The following is a 17618-nucleotide window of genomic DNA, read 5'->3' as shown; positions in this document are numbered from 1 at the left end:
CCAGTTTCTCTGTATGGAGGTCATGTATCATCACTTCTACAGTTTATTGGTCAAAGTAAGTCATAAGACTGGCCCAAGATTCAAGAAATGGTTGTTGGGTAACTAATACCTATATTCCCAGGACTCACGGGACTAAGCAGGAGGAATTCAAGTCTAGTTTCAAGATATGGTAAATTTTAGATCAGCCAGAGATACAGAGTAAGACTGTTTAAAGTACCCCTACACCCCAAAAGGGGACAAATATGAAAGAACAGATTCTATTTTTGAAAGATATAGAAATAGTTGGTAGTCCTATTTAATCCTCCCTAACTATAACACATATATACCACCTGACATCATTTCTAAAACAGCTGCACTGGGTTAGAATCCAATCTATTTAGATCTTGTATCATTTTAATTTCCCTTAATCTAGAATGGCTCCTTTTCTATTATTTATCTTGTGTGACATTGTTGTTGTTGTTGTTGTTGTTGTTGTTGTTGTTGTTTTTGTCATTAGCACTATTATTACTATATTGTAGCATGTCTTTCAACTTGTGTTTGTCTGATATTTCCTTAGAATCTATTCCATTAGATTCAGATTTTTCTGGCTTTTTATTTGCTTCTTAAATTTTTCTTATTTAATTTCAAGGCAGAGTTTCTCTTGGTATCCCTGGCTGTCTTTAAACTTGCTCTGTAGACCAGGCTGGCCTTGAACTCAGAGATCCACCTGCTTCTGGCTCTGGAATGATTGGATTAGAGGTGTGCACAACCAACACCACCAACTGTTTCTAATTTTTTATTGTTTTGAGTTTATATATTTTGTGTGAATATGTGTGCATATGCACACAACACAAGCATAGAAGTCAGAGGACAAGTTGTGGGACTTAGTTCTCTCCTTCTACAATGAAGATAGAATTTTTTAACTTATTGGCAAGCACCATTACTTGATGAACCATCTTGCCAGCTCATGATTTCATACTTCATATATTTAAGAAATGGTAACACTACACTTCCATATGATATCTCTTAGAATTATTTTCTCTATATGCTTTTCTAAGGATAATTAAAGAACAAAGTAATATATTTCTAGTCAGCATTTACATGAAGCAAATTTTTATCTACAAGAGCTGGCTGGGAAACCACTCTGTTTTGTGAGTGAGTGTGGGTATGTGTGTGTATGTGTGTGTGTGTGTGAGAGAGAGAGAGAGGGAGAGAGAGAGAGAGAGAGAGAGAGTCGTTCGTTCCACAGTGTATATGTAGAGATCAGAAAACAACTGGGTGGTTTCATTTCTCTTCTTTACAATTATTCCAAGGATCAAATTCAAGTCACCAGGCTTGCTTAGCACTTGTCTTTACCCACTGTTGTTGTAAAATATAAAAAAAATAAAGGAATATAGTTGTCTTTTATCCTGCTGGATCCAGCACCACAGTGCCCCAAGATATCTGCTAGATATCTTGACAGAAAGATATCCCAGTTCCTCGGCGGCCCAGAGTCTCCTGCCACCACACACTTTCCTACACTCAAACTGTCACATAAAAGAACACACAACACAATAATCTTAGATCCAATTGATAAAATATAATTGCCCACTTAAACATACAAAACCCAGTAACAACCATCCCTTAGGAACATTGATAACAACCTGTAAATACACAGAGCAGAATCTCAACGTCACCTGCCATATTGTCCTGCCACTACTTCTCCCCCTTTCTCTCTCCCTCCTGTCTCTTTTCTGTTCTGGTCTCCTCCTCTTCCTTCAGACTTCTCTCCCGCCCATCCTTCCTTCTCCTCCAATGACAGGCCTCCTTCAATCCTGTACCTGCCCCTCACCTGTACTTTACAAGTTCAATGGGGAGAATGTTCTGGTGAAGTCACCTGATTCCTGAGTATGTGACTAAGCAGCTGTCCTTGGGGCAGTGGAATTAGCAGCAAAATACAGATAACTTCAGGGCAAACCACAACAACCCACAGGCAGTGCCATCTTGCGAATCCCAAGATCTGTCTCTTAATTTTGAGTTACTATGTTGAGATCGTGTAAAATTGGTACATAAAGATTGAAGATAAGGGCTAGAGAGATGGCTCAGGGGTAGAGGAGTTCAACCTCGAATGGTTGGAAGAAGGGGTATTTAAAGGAAAAAAACATACTGAATCACAAGGAAGAACCTTCTGTTTCTCATGATTGTTCTTTAAGATTTTTAGTCTAACTTTATGGTTAACCAGTTCCTGCTATTATGGTCAGCTGCTGTTATGGTTAGCTAGTTTCTGGAACAAAGTGGCTGAACCAGCTGGTGCAATTATTCTTTCTGTGGTCAGCTAGTTCCTGGAATGGGCAGTTCCAGGGCCTGAATATTTTTCTTTCTTTTGGCTTCAACTTTTGTCTAGGGGGCAATTTTAAACTTTTTCCTTTCACATACACTGTAGCTATCTTCAGACACACCAGAAGAAAGCATTGGATCCCATTACAAATGGCTGTGAGCCACCATATGGTTGCTGGGAATTGAACTCATGACCTCCGGAAGAATAGTCAGTGCTCTTAACCTCTGAGCCATCTCTCCAGCCTAAAATAAATAAATCTTAAAAAAAAAGAGAGAGAGAGAGAGAGAGAGAGAGACAGAGACAGAGACAGAGACAGAGACAGAGACAGAGACAGAAAAGGTACTGGTATATGCATATGGTAGTTTTTACAGAGACAGGTTGCAGAAAGAAAAAGTTAGACACAGATGAAGACAGAACAAACCAGAAGATGAGAAGTAGCCAGAAGACTAGAACAAACTGCCAAAGTTAGTATGAGATCAAGCAAAGCAATTCAGGCAGAAGTGGAAAGAAGCCAGATCGAATCAGTCAGCTTGATGAAGCCTGCTAGCTTAATTGAAACTCTTTTGTTTCATGCCTGCCAGCCATCCCATATTGCTGACATAAAAACAGCTTGACTGTAAACACAGAAAAATAGTTTGGCTCAGGCCAAGGTCAAGTTGACTGTATACTCTAAGGCTTATTATTGTATTATTGAAAATTCCACAACTGTAGCCTTTACTCAGGACCCATAAGAATAGAGGTCAACCTGAACTGTTTTATGTCTTAATTATTAAAATTACTTGGAAAAGTGCTGACCACTCTGCAGCCTTCCCTGCACCCACTTATGAATTCATCATGGTTCTTTCCCTATGTAAACTAGTCCTGGAAAATGTTCAAGGCCTTAATTTTTCAGTTCCTGAGTCTGAGCTATGGCCCTGATCGATCAGTCTTGGGGTGTGCATTCAATAGACCAGCCCTATTTAACTGATATCACTGTCTGAGTGGATTGTGCAGCAGTTCCCAGATGTCAACAAGCTTAGAAGATTATATTGTATAAGAGGATAGAAGCTTCCAGGCCTAGGACTAGGGATATTTAGAACTGAGAAAGAAATGCTCTGGATTCAGCACAAACTGTGTATTCAAACAGTTTGGATAGAGTTCTCATCTCAACCCTACATCAGAGGAAGGAAAAGAGACATTTACAGCCTAGGATTTGTGACACCAGGAGTAACCTGCTCATGTTAATAATTTAATTCTCTCTGCCTGATACTAAAACCATAAATAGGCAATAAAATACTCAGATTAAGATTACTGGAGCCGGGGCTGGGGATTTAGCTCAGTGGTAGAGCGCTTACCTAGGAAGCGCAAGGCCCTGGGTTCGGTCCCCAGCTCCGAAAAAAAGAACAAAAAAAAAAAAAAAAAAAAAAAAAAAAGATTACTGGAGCCTAGGCTGGTAGCATCAAGTCAGCAGTTCCTATGAGGAAGGGTTCCAAGATTGCTATTTGTAGATTAAGGTAAGTACTGTTTACACAGCCAGTCACACTCAGGCACTAGTTGTCATGAGCCCTGAGTATATCTACCATGACTAAAAGATTATTGTAAAGAGTTCAGAATTGGCTGTAGGCATGGATGTAGATGGGTCATCTTTAGTTGTCATGGTCAAAATGGAGCCTTCTTTTGGAAAAAACATAAGTACGGCAGCCATGATAGTTGTTATGGTTCCCTAGACTGGAACACACAACTTGTGGAACACCACACTTTTAATCACCAAGGAAACAGCTATTCAAAAAGATACAACTATAGGCATTAAGATAAATAAAGCTGGCAAATAAAGAAACAGTCCATGAAAATGAAAGAACCAGAGTTGGGGTCAATCTAAGGCCAGTGGGAAAGTTCCACTGCAAACCTCCAAGCACAAAGACCCATCCCTTCCAGGGAGTAGTTAATTCCCCGAGCAACTGCAAACCAAACTGTCAAACAAAGCCACCTGTAACTTCCAACCATCCCCCCTGGAAAGTCCAGAACAGTCCACTGATCATGAATCAGCTGGAGGTCACTTTGCCCCATCAATAATACCCTGCCTAGTTACCAGTTGTTTGCAAGGTATATAACTCCCTATCAGAGTCTGCGCGGGGTCATCTCTCCTTGAAGTGGGAGGACCCTGACGTATTGGAATTAAACTCCTCTTGCTCTTGCATTCATCACTGTCTCCGTGAGTCTCATTCAAGAGGTTCAATTCAGATCTCACAAAATATACATACCATGGGGTTTTATATATGTAACTGGTGACTGGAGATGATAGTTCATCATTAAGAACACTGGTTGCGGGTGGATAGGTAGGGCAAAACCCTCTTAGTGAAAGAACCAAAGTTGGGGCCAATCTGGGGCCAGTGGGAAAATTCCCAACACAAACCTCTGAGCACAAGGACCCCTCCCTTCTAGGAAGAAAAAAGATGGTTTACTTCCTGGAAAAGCTCAAGCCAAACCATCACACAATACCTTTGGCTTCCAACCAACACCCCATTGGGAAAGTCTTGAACAGTATACTGAGTCTGATCTGAATGCTGTTTTGATCCAACAAATGCGCATAGTACCCTGCCTAATTACTATTATTCAAATAATATTAAAAATTATTATTCAAATATTACAAATTCTGCCCCAGTTGTTTGCAAGGTATATAACCCCCTGTTAAAATCTGCTCAGGGGTCATCTCCCCTTGAAATGGGTCAACCCCAACATGTCAGAATGATTAAACTCCTCTTGCTTTTGCACCAATCACTGCCTCTTTGAGTCTCATTCAAGAGGTTCAGATGGGACCTCACAAGAAAAGAAAGGGGGGTATGGGAGTTTGGGGATAACATTTGAAATGTAAATTTTAAAAATCCAATAAAAAAAGAACACTGGTTGCTCTCCCATTTAAATAACTATTAAGCAGTTTTTCAAGTATGTGATGGTTTATATATGTTTATCTCAGGGAGTGGCACCATTTGGAGGTGTGGCGTCATGGGAGTAGGTTTGTCACTGTGGGTGTGGGCTTTAAGAAACTATTCCTAGCTGCCTAAAGGTCAGTATTCTGCTAACAGCCTTCAAATGAAGATATAGAACTCTCAGCTCTGCCTGCACCATGAATGCCTGAATGATGCCATGTTCTTGCCTTTATGATACTGGACTGAACCTCTGAATCTGTAAGCCAGCCTCAACTAAATGTTGTCTTTTTAAAGAATTGCCTTGGTCATGGTATCTATTCACAGCAGTGAAACCCTAAATAAGACAAAGTATATGTGTTATCCTCAAATATGAGATTATTAGTGAAAGAATAAAGATTTTAAACTATCCCCCACTGACCCTGCTGTGAGGACAAGTGCACCTCACAGCAAAGAATAACATAACATGTTTTAGGGATGTAGCCTGGCTATAGCCACCACAAACCATCTGGCCTCAATAAGGCCGGACTCAACAGTCCTGAGAAAAATGAGAATTAGGGTCAGATTGCCCCAGAAACAGGGTGGCCTAGAGTAGAACTGAGCCCAAGTTACAAACCAAAGAAATTGCTTTGTGTGACTGTTGCCAACTACCTATGTAATTTTTGCTATAAATCCCTTCCCCTAATTGGGCTCGGGGTCGACTCCTCTGTCTCCTGTGTTGTAGGACCCCCTCTCAGGAGACCCCACTCTAGTCGCAGGATTGTACTCCCCCCAAGAAACTCGAGAGACCGGTTCTTGATGTAAAGCACACAAGGCAGTTTATTATCAGAGCTCTGGGACGGCTCGTATCTCACACAGGAGACAGAGGAGTTGACCCCAAGACTTGAAATTTAAGGATTTTTATAGGGGAAGGCAAGGGGATTTGGCGTGGTTATACTTGATTGGTTAATTCATACATCAGCAAGGGAAATGGGTACAAGGTCATATCAGCAAGCAGTACGTGCGGGCTGGAATGTTCATAATGTAGGAGAGCGTCTTATCTCTATTTGTAGAGCAGGGAGTTTGGTAGTGGCTAGCTAGTTCCTGGAACAATCCCATGACCTTGTTTTCAGGCTTGTCCGGGCATATCTCAGGCCCGGTTTGTCTTGTCTCTTTGTCTACTGTTCTTTTGTAGTTTTTATGAAGTTTTTATTTTAATTTCTTCAGTGTGAGATACGTGTCGTCCCCAGAGCTCTGGTTCCTCAAATACACCTCTTGTTTATTACATCAAGACTGGTTTCTCGTGAGTTCTTGGGGGTTGCGTCATCTCGAGATTTGAGTGGGGGTCTTCCCCACCCCGTGGTCTTTCAATTAGAAGGAACAGACTAGGACATCAAATTTCAATATGGTAGTACAATGCCAGGAATACTGATGGCTGGCAGTATTTACTAGACATAATAGGTACAATAAGACTAGAAGAAAATATGCTATAAAGCAAATCATTGAGTCACCAGGCAAGTTTTCAGAAGGATTCATGTGGAGAGCTTTTGGGGCCAGTTGGCAGAATTTTGACATTGAGCCAGGACAAGGAAGTAGGCTTCTCTAGGCAGGAATTTGACATTGGGCCAGGACAGGGAAGTAAGCTCACAGAGGAATCTGATTTTAGGGTAGAACGAAGAAGTAGGCTTCAGGCAAGATTGTGACTTTGGGCTAGGACAGGGAAGTAGGCTCAGATACCTCAGTCTTCCTGATAAGCCCCTAGAAACAGTGATCACAGGACTTTGTTTATTGCCTTGCTTTTTCCTTGACTATTTGTGTTTATTGTCTCACTTGTCCCCTTAAACTAGAACTGGCCTTATAATTTGCATGGTACAAAAGCAGATTGGGAACAAATAAATCTGCCTCAGCCTCAGAACTGTCTGGGGTCATGCTACAATGTGGCCTAATTTTTTTCTTTTTAATCCTCCCCCCTGTGCTGGAGAGCCTGTTGACTGACTGAGCTGGCTTGGTCAGATTCACACACATGAGGAAATAGGTTCTTTTTTACAACAGTGTGGAAAATTGTTTGTTTCTATTTTATGTGAAGTTTATGTTGGATCCTTATCTACATGGATAAGGAAGCATCTCATTCTCTTGTTGAGCAGTAAAGTTTTATAGCACCAGTTGTTTTTAAGATTGACCACTTGTGGCAGATCTCTAGAGTTCCAGGACAATCAGGGATACACGGAAAAATTCTTTCTCAAAACAAAGAAACCAAACCAAACCAAACTGGTATTGGCCATTTGTAGGTATAAGTAGGCACACCTAGAAACCACCAAATATAGTCAAACTCCATTGATAAGAAATAGCAGCTTTAATGAAAAACTGTCAAACTGCCTTGGAGAGTAGAGAATAGCAGCCTAGATGGGAAAGTTTTTTGGGCTGTACAGAGGCAAATAGGATTGTACATGGAATGGCCAGGTGGTTACCTTGGGGACTCTGGAGATGTACCTGTTGTGGTCAGAGCATTCGAATGCCAACTGTTGGGATTGAAGGAGTAAAATTTAAGTACCTGTAATTAAAAAGCACAAAATCTATAGTCAAGTAGAAAATGGAAAGAAACAGAAAGAGGTAGGCCTGAACATTCCTGGACAAGCCTGAAATAAGGCTGCCAAGTCATCAGAGAAAATAGCTGACCATAAAGGATAAACAATCTCCACAAGGCCGTGGACCATCTGGAATCGCCCACTCTCCCCTTCCTCCCAACCCCTCTGAGGTTAACTTGACCGCCTGCTGACCAAAATAAACTGCCCTACCACGTCGCTGGAATGTTAAATTACACGTACTACTTGCTGATGTAATCGAGCGCCAAAATTAGCCCACCACTGCTTGAATCAGCCAATTATGTGTAACCTCGCCAAACTCCCTAACTTTTCCTATATAAACCCCTGATTTCTGAGCTTCAGGGTCAACTCCTCTGTCTCTGCGTGAGACACGAGTTGGCCTGGAGCTTCGTCATTAAACTGCCTCTTGCTTTTACATCAAGCCGGTCTCTCGTGTTTCCTGGGGTGCGCTATCCTGAGACTCGAGTGAGGGTCTTTCAGGATCAGGAGACATTGCCCAAAAAATTGCCATCAGCATCACTCTGCCATTTGGGAAATCCTGTCTTGGAGTCCTAACCGTGGTAAGGTTCCATGGTTCATTAGGAGTTAGCCTTTAGGCACATCCAACCCGTGGCATGCATCCCAAGATAACTATTAATGTGGTTCAACACATTTGCAGTCACATTGCAAGGTCAAAAAAGTTAAACACCAGCTGGACAGATGGCTCAGTGGGTAAAAGTGTTTTTCACTGAGTCAAACAACATGAGTTTGATCCCTGAAATACATGGTGGAAGGAAAGATCCAAGTCCTGCAAGTTATCCTTTGACCTTTACAACAAGAGCACACACACACACACACACACACACACACACACACACACACACACACACATTGTAAATGTAAAAAACAAAATTTTAAATGAGTAAGGTTGGACATGCCTGTTTAAACAACATCACAAGTCACTGGGTCAGTCTCCAAATAGTCAATTTCTCTTGAGATTTCAATGTCTTTGTCTCTACTGATAGGTTAAAGTTGGTCCTTTATGTTTGTTGGCAATTTTTACTGTGGGTTGCAAAATCATCCAAAAATAGTGAGTAGAATACAGTTTCTTTTTTTCCCTATTTTTGGATTAATTTTTTTCTAATTTTTATTTTTGTATATGGTGTTTTGCCCGAATGCAAGTCTGTGCCCAAGAAGGTCAGAGGAGGGTGTCAAATCCCCTGGGACTGGAATTATGCGTTGTTGTGAGGCACTGTGAGGGAGCTAGAAACCACGCTTGAGACCTCAGTCAGTGCTCTTAACCACTGGGCCATCTCATCAGCCTCTTCTTCAGACTCTTGAGGTAGATTCTCACACTGTAGCCAAAGATGTTCCAGAACTCTCTTTGTTGCCTCAACTCATGGCGATCCCTCTGCCTCAGCCTCCTAAGCACTGAGATTACGGGCTAAGCCATTATGTCTGGATGTTTCTCCTTCTGTTCCTGTGAGTACATACACATAAAATGGACATAATTATTCTGTTTATTTATAATTCTTATATTTACATGTCCACATGCATCATGATTTATACTATGAATTGACAGAATACTTTAGAAAAAGTAATTTTGCTAATCTTATATAACCTACCTAGAATAATAAACTTTTTTATTTGGTTCTTTTTTATGTTTGTTTGTTTGTTTTAAGAGTTAAAAGTTTTGGGCTGGAGAGATGGCTCAGCGGTTAAGAGCACTGACTGCTCTCCAGAGGTCCTGAGTTCAATTCCCAGCAACCACATGGTGGCTCACAACCATCCGTAATGGGATCAGATGCCCTCTTCTGGTGTGTCTGAAGAAAGTGTCAGTGTGAATATAAATAAATAAATCTTTAAAAAAAAAGAGTTGAAAGTTTTGAGATGACCTAGCAGCTGACTCAGACAGATACAGACACCCACAGCCAAACAGTGGCTAGAGCTTGAGGACGCCTATGGAAGAATGGAGGAAGGATAACGGGCCCAGAAGAGAATAGTAACTCCACAGGAACAAACCTGGACTCTTGGGGGCTTTCAGAATCTGAAACACCAACCAAAGAACATACATGGGCTGTCCCTAGGCCTCCTCACACATATTAGCAGATGTGCAGCTTGGTCTTTATGTGGGTCTGAACAAGTGGAATGGGAGCTATCCCAAAGCTGTCGCATGTAAATGGGATACGATTTTCTACCTGGGCTGCCTTGTCTATCCTCAGTGGGAGACGCAGTTCCTAGCCTTGCAGAGATTAGAAGTGCCAGAGTTGGGGGATAGCCAATACCCCACAGCTAAGAGGAGAAGGGACGAAGGGGTGAGGAAGGATTGTGGGAGGGGGTGACCAGGAAGGGGGCAGTGAGCGGGATACAAAGCGAATAAGTAAAAAAAAATTTTTTTTGATTAAAAAAATAGTTCTGGGATGAGTGTGGTGATGTACACCTTTAATCCCAGCACCTGGGAGACAGGCAAATTGCTATCTGAGTTCGAGGCTAACCTGGTCTATAGAGCAATTTCCAGGACAACGAGGGTTACACAGAGAAACCCTGTCTTGAAAAAAAAAAAAAGTTTTGCTAAGCATGGTGGTTCACATCTTTAATCCTAACACTTGGGAGGCAGAAGCAGGCAGATCTCTGTGAGTTCAAGGCTAACTTGCTCTGGTTTGCAGAATTCACAGGCTATATACAGTGAGACCGTGTTTAAAATCAAATAAACAGAGTTTAAATATTTATATCAGCAAATATACTTATTATATATAATATTAGATTTCACTGAATGTATATATATATATTCATATTCATTTTCACTACCCCTACCTGCACCTGTCCCACTGCTTCTCAAGCAAAAGACCAGAAGGGACTCCTATTCTAACTTACAAGCAGATTTTATACATTTTTTAAAAAGAGGAAAGATTACACTAAGAGCAACTATGCACGTGGTGATGGGTAGCTAGGCTGACCTCTTGGCTGATTGGCTGGGCCAACATTGGATCATCCTGGGGGAGTGCCTTCATTCCCCAGAGGGTCCATATGGCCTTTGGCCAGTACATTTTAAAGTTTTTCTGAGAAGTGTTTTGTCAGAGTCGTTTCTGGGAAATCGTCCTGAGACTGGGAACATGAAACTCTCCCTTGGGTCCTAACGCCCTTTCCTGGAACCATCTCAGGGTTGGGTCAGAATTGCTTAATCTTATCATTGCACCCCACACTGCAATAAAGTTGTCTTCACATTGCTCCACTTGTAGGAAACAGAGGAGGGTCAAAGGTAGAAAAAAAACTATAACAATATGGGCCAAGCAGAGAAAAGAAAGGAAAATTGACTCTGTTTAAGGACCCTAGTCCTGACCACAAGTCACTTACTATACTCTAGAATATTACTAATAACTTTACATTCCAAGATAAACGATGAATACCATGGACTTCCTAACCCTTCCACTAATAGGAAATTAGAGATAAACCACAAGAAACAGGACCTCTTGTTTTTCATGCTGAAAGACGGGCAACCTGTTTTTATACGATCTAAATTGTCAATTGCCATCTAAACTATAAATGTGTTGTTCAATTTGATAACCACTTCTGAGATATTTTCTTGAAGTGCTATTGAAAATATTTCCTTGAAACCAGGTGGTGGCAACACATCTCAGTACTCGGCAGGCAGAGGCAAGTGGATCTCTGTGAGTTCAAGGACAGCCTGGTCTATAAAGTGAGTTCCAGGACAGCCAAGGTTACACAGAGAAACCCTGTCTCAAATGAAAAAAAAAAAAATCAGAAACTCCAATCTGCCTGCACTGCTTTCTGATGAGATATTAAAGGCAAGCATCAACCATGCCTGGATTCAATATCATTTTAAAAAACGAAACGAGCTTCCCAGATTATATTGCTGATCTTGCATATACTTAAGCATGTCTGATGTGTACACAATAGAATAGAAAAGTGTGGCCTGGAGATTCCACCAGATCTTCCCATTAGGAAAGTGTTTAGCGATCAGCTATAAAATAGCATTATATCCTAGAATCATTTAAGAATTCATGAGATCATGCAAAGATTTACTATGTTTAGCAGTAACATGCTTCAAAAATGATAGTTCCACTATTATTATCGACTACGATATTGGATATCTAGCTATGTCCTTGAGCACTGTTCACTTCTCAGTGAGAGACTAAATAGAAGTGCTTTCCCAAATAAAAAGGTCTGCCGGAGTCCAGGCTCCTTCTGCTTTGTTTGGGTACCCATTATAAGGGTGTATACATCCAGAATCAGGAAAACTAAATTCCAGCTTCAACAAATTTATAGAAGTTTCTTTCCCAGAAATCCCCATCAAAACTTACTCTACATGTAAATAGTTTCAAAATGAGTCCCTTGCCCATGTGCCAGTGAAAGGGCCCACAATTCGATGAAGTACCATACTCCAGTGTTGGACCCTCCTGGGCTTCCTCAGTGTTTGCTCCCTTGCTGAGTCTTGCTGATGCATGTGGAAACTTCTGTTCTTAACAAAGGAACATCTTGGCCTTTTCTGTTTGGCCCACGGGAGGTAACTCTGTTGAGTCAGTTCCTGTTTTTTTGTTCCGGTTTTTATCCTGAGGGCTTAAACTTGTTTTTCCCCTGTGCTTCCTGGGTTTTTCCACTTGGTGGATTGGGGTATATATTCTGTGAACCTCAGTAAAGCTTCGGCATTCTCATAGCACAAATAACCTGAGTCTGGTTTTTTTGTTGAATCCCCTAAGCCTATGTATGCCTGGTTCTCCGTACCATGGCAGCGCGGGTGCCATCACCCCAGTCTCAAAAGCAAAGAGCACTTATTCTGCAGAAAGCAAGCATGCGGGAGTCTACCATGTACCAGGATGGAAGACAAAAGATTTGAGCTTCACGGGCTCAATTTAAAGCTGATTAGGGGAATTCCAGGGAGGAGTAGGTGACCTTTACTCTGATTGGTTTGCTCTTTTTCTAGGGGTTTGGGTGTTTCTGGGATTGGCTAGGGCTCCAGGGACTTTCCCGGAGGAGCCTAGAAACTGTTGCTGACTCATCCTGACTGTTGTTTTTGCCTAAAGCCAGAAGATGAGGCAGCTGATGATTGGCTGCATGCAGGGCTGTGGCTCTTCCTGTGACTGACTTGCACAGGCTTTGTCCAGACTTGCCCAGTTCTGGGAAACAGAACTAGGTCTAGTCTCTCAAACTGCTAGTTTGGAGCCTGTCCCAGAGTCGCCTGGCTTAGTCTTCTCACCAATAAGGAACCAATCTTTGTGGCTGAAGGTATACCATGTGTACTCTTTGGTTGGTGGCTTAGTCTCTGGGAACTCCCAGGGTCCAGGTTAGTTGACACTGGCATTCCATTGAATTCGCTCCTCTGGGGACTAATTCTAATGATGCTTTTTCTTGTCTAATGAAAGTATGGATCACTGAACCCCCATTACCCAAACCAGTGCTGTGCCCTCACTATTAAATAAAGTTGTCGGTGTGTGGTTTTTCCCTGAATTCAAACCTCACTATCGCAAAAATAAATAAAGTGTGTACTGAGTAGAATTCTGAAGAGATGGCTGTAACTGGTCTCAAGATTCAAAGCATTACAAAGGAAGCTAAGATACAGAACCAATAAATTAGTGTACGGGGGGAAAAAAGAAAGAAAAACAGCATTTTTTTTCTCCATCTTTATTAAATTGGGTATTTCTTATTTACATTTCAATTGTTATTCCCTTTCCCAGTTTCCAGGCCAATATCCCCCTAAACCCTCCTCCTCCCCTTCTATATGGGTGTTCCCCATTGCCGCCCTCCCCCCAACAACCCCATTCACTGGGGGTTCAGTCATAGCAGGACCAAGGGCTTCCCCTTCCACTGGTGCCCTTACTAGGATATTCATTGCTACCTATGAGGTTGGAGCCCAGGGTCAGTCCATGTATAGTCTTTGGGTAGTGGCTTAGTCCCTGGAAGCTCTGGTTGGTTGGCATTGTTGTTCATATGGGGTCTCGAGCCCCTTCAAGCTCTTCCAGTCCTTTCTCTGAATCCTTCAACGGGGGTCCTGTTCTCAGTTCAGTGGTTTGCTGCTGGCATTCGCCTCTGTATTTGCTGTATTCTGGCTGTGTCTCTTGGGAGAGATCTACATCTGGCTCCTGTCGGCCTGCACTTCTTTGCTTCATCCATCTTACCTAGTTTGGTGGCTGTATATGTATGGGCCACATGTGGGGCAGGCTCTGAATGGGTGTTCCTTCAGTCTCTGTCCTAAACTTTGCCTTCCTATCCTCTCCCAAGGGTATTCTTGTTCCCCTTTTAAAGAAGGAGTGAAGCATCTGCATTTTGATCATCCGTCTTGAGTTTCATGTGTTCTATGCATCTAAGGTAATTCAAGCATTTGGGCTAATAGCCACTTATCAATGAGTGCATACCATGTGTGTTTTTCTGTGATTGGGTTACCTCACTCAGGATGATATTTTCCAGGTTCCATCCATTTGCCTATAAATTTCATAAAGGCATTGTTTTTGATAGCTGAGTAATTTTCCATTGTGTAGATGTACCACATTTTCTGTATCCATTCCTCTGTTGAAGGGCATCTGGGTTCTTTCCAGCTTCTGGCTATTATAAATAAGGCTGCTATGAACATGTCTCTTTGTTGTATGTTGGGGCATCTTTTGGGTATATGCCAAAGAGAGGTATAGCTGGGTCCTCAGGTAGTTCACTGTCCAATTTTCTGAGGAACCTCCAGACTGATTTCCAGAATGGTTGTACCACTCTGAAATCCCACCAACAATGGAAGAGTGTTCCTCTTTCTCCACATCCTCGCCAGCATTTGCTGTCACTGGAGTTTTTGATCTTAGCTGTTCTGACTGGTGTGAGGTGGAATCTCAGGGTTGTTTTGATTTGCATTTCCCTTATGACTAAAGATGTTGAACATTTCTTTAGGTGTTTCTCAGCCATTCGGCATTCCTCAGCTGTCAATTCTTTGTTTAGCTCTGAACCCTATTTTTTTTTTTTTTTTTTTTTTTTGGAGCTGAGGACTGAACCAGGGCCTTGCACTTGCTAGGCAAGTGCTCTACCACTGAGCTAAGTCCCCACCCCCTGAACCCCATTTTTAATAGGGTTATTTGTCTCCCTGCAGGCTAACTTCATGAGTTATTTGTGTATTTTGGATATGAGTCCTCTGTCAGTTGTAAGATTGGTAAAGATCTTTTCCCAATATGTTGGTTGTCATTTTGTCCCAACAACAGTGTCCTTTGCCTTACAGAAGCTTTGTAGTTTTATGAAATCCCATTTGTCAATTCTTGATCTTAGAGCATAAGCCATTGGTGTTTTGTTTAGGAAGTTTTCTCCAGTGCCCATGTGTTCGAGATTCTTCCTCACTTTTTCTTTTATTAGATTGAGTGTATCTGGTTTGATATGGAGGTCCTTGATCCACTTGGAATAAAGCTTTGTACAGGGTGATAAGCATGGATCGATCTGCATTCTTCTACATGCTGACCTCCAGTTGAACCAGCACCATTTGCTGAAAATCCTATCTTTTTTCCATTGGATGGTCTTGGCTCCTTTGTCAAAAATCAGGTGACCATAGGTATGTGGGTTCATTTCTGGGTCTTCAATTCTATTCCATTGGTCTATCTGTCTGTCTCTGTACCAATACCATGCAGTTTTTATCACTATTGCTCTGTAATACTGCTTGAGTTCAGGGATAGTGATTCCCCCGGAAGTCCTTTTATTGTTGAGGATACTTTTAGCTATCCTGGGTTTTTTGTTAATCCAGATGAATTTGCAAATTGTTCTGTCTAACTCTATGAAGAATTGGATTGGAATTTTGATGGGGATTGCATTGAATCTGTAGATTGCTTTTGGTAAAATGGCGATTTTTACCCTCCGTCCGTGGCTTAGTTGACTAAAGTCTTGAAAAACAGCATTTAAAAGTCACGAGTTTTCTATAGCAGAGCCATAAAGAGAGAATCCTACGTAGGGTTAGCCAGGCCCCTTCATGATCCTTTTTGAAGACCCAGTCTCCTCTACAATGACATTCTTACCGTCTTTATGTGTTGTACAGAATGTTCTTGCTGAAGGTCTCCTTAGCTACAGGGACTCCATCTTGTACATAGTCTCCATTTTGTATTAAACTAAATTCTAAGAAACAACTTGCTCTTTCCACCATCTTGGCACCTTTGGAGGCCTGCTGGGAAGAGGACTCCTAAAAAAAAACAAGAATGTCTGGAAGGCTGTGGTGCAAGGCCATTTTTGCTGGCTACAAGCAAGGCCTCCAGAACCAAAGAGAGTGCACAGCTCTTCTTAAAATTGAAGGTGTTTATGCCCGAGATGAAACTGAGTTCTACTTAGGCAAGAGGTGTGCCTATGTTCACAAAGCAAAAACAATACAGTGACTCCTGGAGGCAAACCAAACAAAACCAGAGTGATCTTGGGAAAAGTATCTCGGGCCCATGGAAACAGTGGCATGGTTCGTGCCAAATTCCGAAGCAACCTTCCTTCAAAGGCCATCGGACCCAGAATTGGTGTGATGCTATGATGCTGTACCCATCCCAGATTTAAACTAACAAAGAATAAATAAATAAAAGTAGATTTGTGCTCTTGAAAAAAGAAAAAGTAAAAGAGACAACTGAATTTCCAGAAATTGCTTCTGGCCCCAGGTTCCCCATATGAACTGAGGTAGAGATGTCTCTACCTACCCATCCTTTGTTGGTTAGAACGATACAGGACTGAAGCCCAGAAGCTGCTCAAGAAGTTCTGATTGGCTGGTCTTAATCCAGGCCAAGTTATCAGGAAAGCCATCTGAGTTACTGGATGGATACTAATGCACTTCTTAAGGTGCCAGGTGTGAAACCAGTTGGAAACATACGATGTACGTACCCAATTGGTTTCCTCTATTCTTGACTGTACCCCACCTAATTTGTGGGTGTTTTGTTTTGTTTTTGCTTTCAAAGGTTGCTCTGTCCTTCTCTGCCCTCCACTACTGACACTGTATGGATTCTGAACCCAGCTATCTTCCCTGATATATTAGTTTTATGAATAAAGAAACTTTTGTTGGCTTGAACTTGGTTTTCATAGCGGATTATTCCCAAATTCTCAGACCCTAGCATTCTTGTCTGAAAAACAGGCCACAGATTTTCAATTTAGCGGGATTATAGTGAGTATGTCCTGTTGTGGGTCTAGGAATAGCCACACACTGACCACTGAAACACTGATCTCAGATATGATGAAAACTTACTGAATGAAAGGACTCAGAAGCTAGACTGTGACGCTCAGGGCAGGCTTTTTATAGGAAAACCAAGTACAGATGATAAGGGAGGAGCGATATTCCCTTGTGGCTAACTAGACAAAATATTATCAGCTGACATTTAACCTTATTTGTACTAATTGAGGTAAGTAAGGTAGTGGTTAGGGGTTTTCCAGAATATTGAGATAACAGAGCATGAGCAATACAACCATAAAGTTATGGAGAATATCATGTCAGCTACGAATTATTACTTCTACAAAGCGCAATCTGAGAACCTGAACTTAATTTCACCTTATGCACAAAATGGAGACTAAATACAAAATGGCTACAGTCATGTTTAAAGGAGCAAGCCCTAACATGTCTCATTCCTGAAATCATGCAAAACTGCACAGTTTAGCTCTTGCTTCAGGTATACTCAGTGGAGATAACTACTGCCGTCCTGTAAACCGTGTGTTTGACGTCGGTGGTGCCTGTATCTGTCTAGACACTTGATTTTCCTCATGGGATTCCTCATTGCAATGAAAGATCCCCGTTTGACATCAGTGCAGCCATCTCTTAAGTGTGAAAAACTTTAAGTTGGCCTCTGCTTAGCTAGACGCTAGACTATAGACCAGAAAGTACAGAAAGTACATTCCCATCCACTTTCCAGGAAGTCTGCCGGCCATAAG

General features: G+C 41.7%; 1 protein-coding gene across 6 annotated transcripts in view; it reads right to left on the bottom strand.

The window, feature by feature from the left end:
* The window catches only part of Etfbkmt (electron transfer flavoprotein subunit beta lysine methyltransferase), a 65097-nt gene that overhangs the window by 5191 nt on the left and 42288 nt on the right, over positions 1 to 17618 (bottom strand). The window lies entirely within an intron of this gene.

This window comes from Rattus norvegicus, chromosome 4 (genome assembly GCF_021556685.1).
Source record: "Rattus norvegicus strain SHRSP/BbbUtx chromosome 4, alternate assembly SHRSP_T2T, whole genome shotgun sequence".
Lineage (NCBI taxonomy): Eukaryota > Metazoa > Chordata > Mammalia > Rodentia > Muridae > Rattus > Rattus norvegicus.
Note: the sequence above shows the minus strand (reverse complement) of the source record. Positions and strands in the feature narration are given on the sequence as shown.